General features: G+C 38.4%; 1 long non-coding RNA gene across 1 annotated transcript; it reads right to left on the bottom strand.

Annotated features, from left to right (window-relative positions):
- Positions 1 to 2,099: 2,099 nt before the first annotated feature.
- LOC134630250 (uncharacterized) lies at positions 2,100 to 3,305 on the bottom strand. The gene is made up of 2 exons (XR_010094270.1): positions 3,253 to 3,305; positions 2,100 to 2,437 (listed from the first exon to the last, which is right to left on the bottom strand). It is a non-coding gene; the product is annotated as an uncharacterized LOC134630250 (long non-coding RNA).
- Positions 3,306 to 6,000: the final 2,695 nt, after the last annotated feature.

The following is a 6,000-nucleotide window of genomic DNA, read 5'->3' as shown; positions in this document are numbered from 1 at the left end:
TCCTGAATTTGTTGAGCAAAAAATGGCATATACCATATTTTCCGCACTATAAGGCGCACTTAAAGTCCGTTCATTTTCTCAAAAATCGACAGTGCGTCTTATAATCCATATGGAATGCCAGGACAAACATAATGAATTAATTAAATACACCACTAAATAATTAATTACATGTTGCAATAATTAATTAAAATTGGAAATAATTAATTAAATAAATATTTATGACACATTAAATTAATTAATTATTGGCACATTTAATTAATTATTTAATGATGTATTTATTTAATTCATTTTGGCACTATTGTCCCATTCAGCTCTCACCCTGAAGTAATTTTATCTGTCAGCCTCACCCATCAAACTCGGGGCGGGGTTAACGCTGTCACTGCAGCTTCTCTAACATCTGATTGGTTGCCTTGTAAAGTAAGTCAAGACAGGTCGAGATAATCGATTGCTTGTGTGGACTTGGGGCAGCCAGGTATCCCAGAATGCATTTCAAATCACAGGCAACAATAGTGGTGGCCTAAAGTTTTAAAATACCCCGTTTTTCTGTCACCAACTACACTTTTAATATTGTTTTAGCCACGAACGTAGTGGCGTAATCTTCACGTGTGGTCAGTTTGTCAACATAGAACATATTTGCATAAGTGCTCCGATGTTTTCGGAGATGTCACTAGCTCTGCTGACAAAGTGTGCCGAGCTCACAGCCCCGGTGTTCCATCTGAACTGTTTTTTAAAATATACGTTAACCGGTTTGTTTACATATTCCACTCTCCGTGTTCCACAAAAAGATTCTCATTTTCACCGAACGATCGTCTCTTTCCGCCTGGTCTTGTGTCTCTGTAACATAAATAACGAGCTTAGGAGCTTTTTCTCAGGACACCAGTGATCAGCTCAACGGGCCCTCAGTTTACCTGCATACCTGCTCACCTGTCAGCTGTTTAACACCTGCTGTTAATTCAAGTTACACGCCCACGTTACCTGGTGATAGTCACAGTTTAACTGGGCAGCCGGTGCTCAATATAACGGAATGTCGGCGCATTATTCTGCACCAGATAAGTAAACATGGTTTGTTTCCTGAGTGCAGAGCTGCTGGAGCTTGTTTCCCTACAGAGCACTTTATAGGCAAACCCACTTTATCAGCGGCTGATTATGGAGGACCACAAGAGCCACGCGCATCGAAATAAAAAATTCTGTGCTTAATTTTAATAAACTGATTTTTAAAATGCTTTTCAGTCTTCATTTCAAAAACCTTTTTCGAATTCCACTTTAATAAAAACATTTTCGAATTCCACTTTAATAAACTGCATTTCAAAATCCTTTTTCGAATTCCACTTTAATAAAAACATTTTCGAATTGCACTTTAATAAACTGCATTTCAAAAAACATTTTCGAATTGCACTTTAATAAACTGCATTTCAAAAACCTTTTTCGAATTGCACTTTAATAAACTGCATTTCAAATATGCAATATGCATGAGGATATTACATTTTGACTTAATTCTGCTCAATTAAGTGTTTTGATCATTGATCCAATATGGCAGCTTTGTGTTGTGCTGCAAGTTAAAACTCATTGTCCTCATGAGCACAGCATCTAACAACTCTCCTTAAAAAAGTCGATTGACTTTAACTGGACACAATGGTTTCCAGTGGGAGATACATTCATCACTCATCCGTGACACTGGAGAAGTCACCTGAGTGAGTGATAAAACAATTTTCCATGGAAAATCCAGAGGAACTAAACTTTGTTGTTGTTTCTTGGGGCTCAATTTCAGCTCTAGCAGCATCTCTCAGAAGAAAACCGTTTTGCAAATAATCAGATAAAAAGATTGTTGAACTAGGTGGTATTCTCTGGAGTTTAAGACCAAAACTGAACTCAAACAGTGAATTAACATTAGACTGGAATTCATAGGACGAATAGAAATACTGCTGAAGCTGAATGATTCATATATATGTATGTGTATATATATATATATATATATATATATATATATATATATATATATATATATGTATGACTTTTTTTTTCTCCAATTCACCAGGTCTGTAAAGTTCAGTATGACTGTGGTACATCATACAAAAGAATAAATACAGAAGACTAAAAACTTTATGTGAATAACTGTACTCTTCTTTAATATATCAGAAAACAAGTAAAAGTACAAATGTGCACAAGTTAGAGACTTCCTCAGTAAGTTTACACTCTTTTGGAGTGATTTTAATTGTGTGTTAAAGGAGAAAGAGATTAGGAGGTAAAGTAGAGGATGCAGAGTCCATCATCACTGAGGCCATCTCTCCTGCATGAAGTCCAGGTGCTGGTTTTCCAGTGTGTGCATCTGATGGCCTAAAGCTGACTCAGAGCCGTAACACCATCAATGGCTGCAGTATGGAACAGATGTGGGTGTGTCCTCATCTCCCAGAGGAGTCCAAATCGTCATCAAACAGCCCTACAGACACAAAAACGTGAAAATATAAACAACCAGACTATCAGCAGTGATTTAAGTACTTTAAGACCTCTGTGAAAATCATTTACAGTATTTATCACAGAATTTAAGGCCTTTATAATCACAGAGCACACAGAGAAAAGTACTAAACTGAATCAATTTCAGCTTTTGTTTCTCATGATGTATATTGTATTAATAATTAAATTTCATTATCTGTATCTTTACAACATGTGCCACACAGGTGTAGATACTGTAGGTTCAGTGAATGCTGAAATTGCACTGATTAGAATATACTGGACATTCAAAGCTAAGATTCAGCGCACTGTGTTAGAGGCTGGGATTTGATGAATTCATCATATATACAACCTTTGATCATCATTTATGTCCAGTTGAGAATGAACCTGTGCACTCACATATTAAATGAACTGAAATCAGTAGTGTGATCTCCAGTCTTGATATAAGGAATGAGAGAACTGACAGCTGTTATTTTAATCAGCCTGTCTCAGTTGTTTTAACTCTAAGTATCATAAAGTAATGTGGTAACATCTGGACTGACGAGTTTACTGTCAGCATTTTAATCGCTAATTTAAAGGCTGTAGGTTGCAGCCATTGCTCTAACACTGTATAAATGTAACAGGGCTCAGTGCTGGTTCTAACAGTCTGAGCTGCTTCCAGCTTTATTTTTGAAGAGCACAGCAGCTTACAAAACACGTAGCTAGCTCATATAGCTGCGACGTAAAACTTTCATACGCTAAAATAACCTTAAAATAACGGGGCTACGTGAGGTGATGCTAGCGTTAGCCACGTTAGCACGTTACCTTCAACAGGTGGTCAGACTGAGTAAACGGGCACTCAGTCAGAGGTTGGGCTCTCCGTTTCGCTGCAGGCTCCCTTCATTCTTCACATATCCGTGTCGAGCCGAGTGTAAATCCCGAGGCTGAACGGCCTTTGTACAAGCACACACGCTTTGTAGCAGGGCGAAGCTATGAGCTAGAAAAATCCAGGCAGACAGCCTGTATCTGTCCAACCAATCAGAGAGCTCCTTACATCCCACGGTGTGGCTAATTTGAATAGCAGCAGGATTTTTAAAATGAAGTTGTTAATCCAACTGCTAATCCAACTGCTAATCCACATGTTAATCCCTGAGCGAACAGGAAAGGGAAATGGATTTTGAAATGCAGTTTATTAAAGTGCAATTCGAAAAAGGTTTTTGAAATGCAGTTTATTAAAGTGGAATTCGAAAATGTTTTTTGAAATGCAGTTTATTAAAGTGCAATTCGAAAAAGGTTTTTGAAATGCAGTTTATTAAAGTGCAATTCGAAAATGTTTTTTGAAATGCAGTTTATTAAAGTGGAATTCGAAAAAGGTTTTTGAAATGCAGTTTATTAAAGTGCAATTCGAAAAAGGTTTTTGAAATGCAGTTTATTAAAGTGCAATTCGAAAAAGGTTTTTGAAATGCAGTTTATTAAAGTGCAATTCGAAAATGTTTTTTGAAATGAAGACTGAAAAGCATTTTAAAAATCAGTTTATTAAAATTAAGCACAGAATTTTTTATTTCGATGCGCGTGGCTCTTGTGGTCCTCCATAGCTGATATCCAATCTCCGGCAGACAGCTTTGAAACCTCTGCTGAGTTTTAGCTCTCAGTGGAGTTTAAACAGGTTTTAAGCTGGCGAGGCGTGATTGTAGATGCCGTGCAGGTGAGTATATCTCACCTGCAGTGGCATCGCAGGCCACGCCTTGCACAATAATAAAGCATTTTCTATTTAATTATAAACTTTGTCCTAATTATGTCCTGGGTTTTAACTATTTAATAATAAAAAAGGAAACACTAAAGGTCATGAAAATTAATTGAGACTTAGCAATTCAATGACGCATCCACCTTATCTATTGAAAAGCATCGGTATTGGTATCGGCGATACAGGCCTGTATTTACTTGGTATCGGCTCGATACCAAAATATGCAGTATCGCACACCACTACGAAGCATTACGGCTATCATAGTCAGGAGCCTCACGGAGTAATCTGGGTCCAAAACTCTGTCTCCTTCAGGTCCCAAAGTCAAACGAACACTGCAGCATCACTGAGAGTTAAAAACCATCTAAATTCTTTCACCTTTAATAAAATGATCAGCATTGCTGCTTTACCAGGTGTAACAATTAAGTTTAACAGGCCAGGCATCCATGAAAACAGAATGTATTAAATTTAACGGAGTTAGAAGTTAGCAGGAAGTTAGCTCGCTAGTTTCCACCTAAACATGAAATACCATGTTATGGTTATGGTAAATAAACTGTATATGGTGTTTATACTTTAATGTCGGTCATAAGGGTGGTACTTTAAGAGCCATATATTTTATGTGGTGGTAATTAATGTGAAAAGTTTGAGAACCACTGGTCTGGACTGTAGATCACTATCAGTGGTAGAAGACTGGGTGTTAGAAAATATGCTACAGTTAGCGTCAGGTGATCCAACTTTCCAGCTGCCGTGCCAAAGGACTATTTCAAGTAAAAATTCAACAGCTTTATGACACTGAAAAGCAAGCAAAATTAGATGCATTACAGACAACACTGCTAATATGGAGGAATGACACCAGGAGCAAACAGACTGGGGCAACAGAAAGAGCCACTCATACAGGATGTTTTCACACAGTGGAATTCAACGCTGGATATGTTTTCTCGTCTACTAAAGAATCAAGAGGCTGTTTTTGCTGCTTTAGACAAACAAAAGCACAAGCTAGTCATTTTAACTCCATCAGAGCTGATAAAACTCCAAAAGCTGGCAACTGTCCTTGAGCCATGCAGGTAAATAAAGCTATTTTTTAAGTTATTGTTACTGTTTCTTCAAAATGCTCTATAGTTCACAGTTATTGTGTGGATTAATAACTACTTTCTTGAACTGTCTACTACAGGTTTGTGACTGAGCCTCTTGGAAGTGAAACATGTCTCATGTTCAGTGATTTTATCTGCTTTCTGCCACCTGCATCACACCATGGAGGTCGCCTTGATGACTCAAACTACATGGTGAAATTTAAGACTGCCTTCACAAAGGACCCCGCTTTAAGGATTTAAATTGTCTTGCAAGGGGAGAGCGAGAAGAGGTTTGGACCAGCCTTGAGGCCCTGCTGCAGGAACAGTGTAAAGATGCCACCACAAAGGAGCCAGCAAAGAGAAAGAGCCTCCTCCTCTTTTCATTGTCTTCAGACTCTGATTCAGATGAGGAAGCCTTGTGTAACAGGGCCCTGAGTTTGTACAGAACAGAATCCACCATCAGCGAGACAGACTGCCCGCTGCAGTGGTAGTCCACTGGAGCAGGGACCCACCCACGGACACCTGTCTGTCCTGGCCCGCAAGTATTTGATTAGTCCTGCCACTTCTATCCCATGTGGGAGACTGTTCTCACTTGCAGGTCACATAGTAACAAAAAAGAGCTGCCTTGAGCTCTGAAAATGTGAACAGGCTAGTTTGTCTAAGTAACTGGCTGAAATAGAATGACGGTAAATAAGCATGGAGGTATTGTGAGTCCAATGCATTTGTTATTTTCTTGCACTAAAATGTTCGATGATCACACTG

The sequence above is a fragment of the Pelmatolapia mariae genome, linkage group LG7 (genome assembly GCF_036321145.2).
Source record: "Pelmatolapia mariae isolate MD_Pm_ZW linkage group LG7, Pm_UMD_F_2, whole genome shotgun sequence".
In the NCBI taxonomy this organism is placed as follows: Eukaryota; Metazoa; Chordata; class Actinopteri; order Cichliformes; family Cichlidae; genus Pelmatolapia; species Pelmatolapia mariae.
This window is presented reverse-complemented; position numbering and strand designations above follow the sequence as displayed.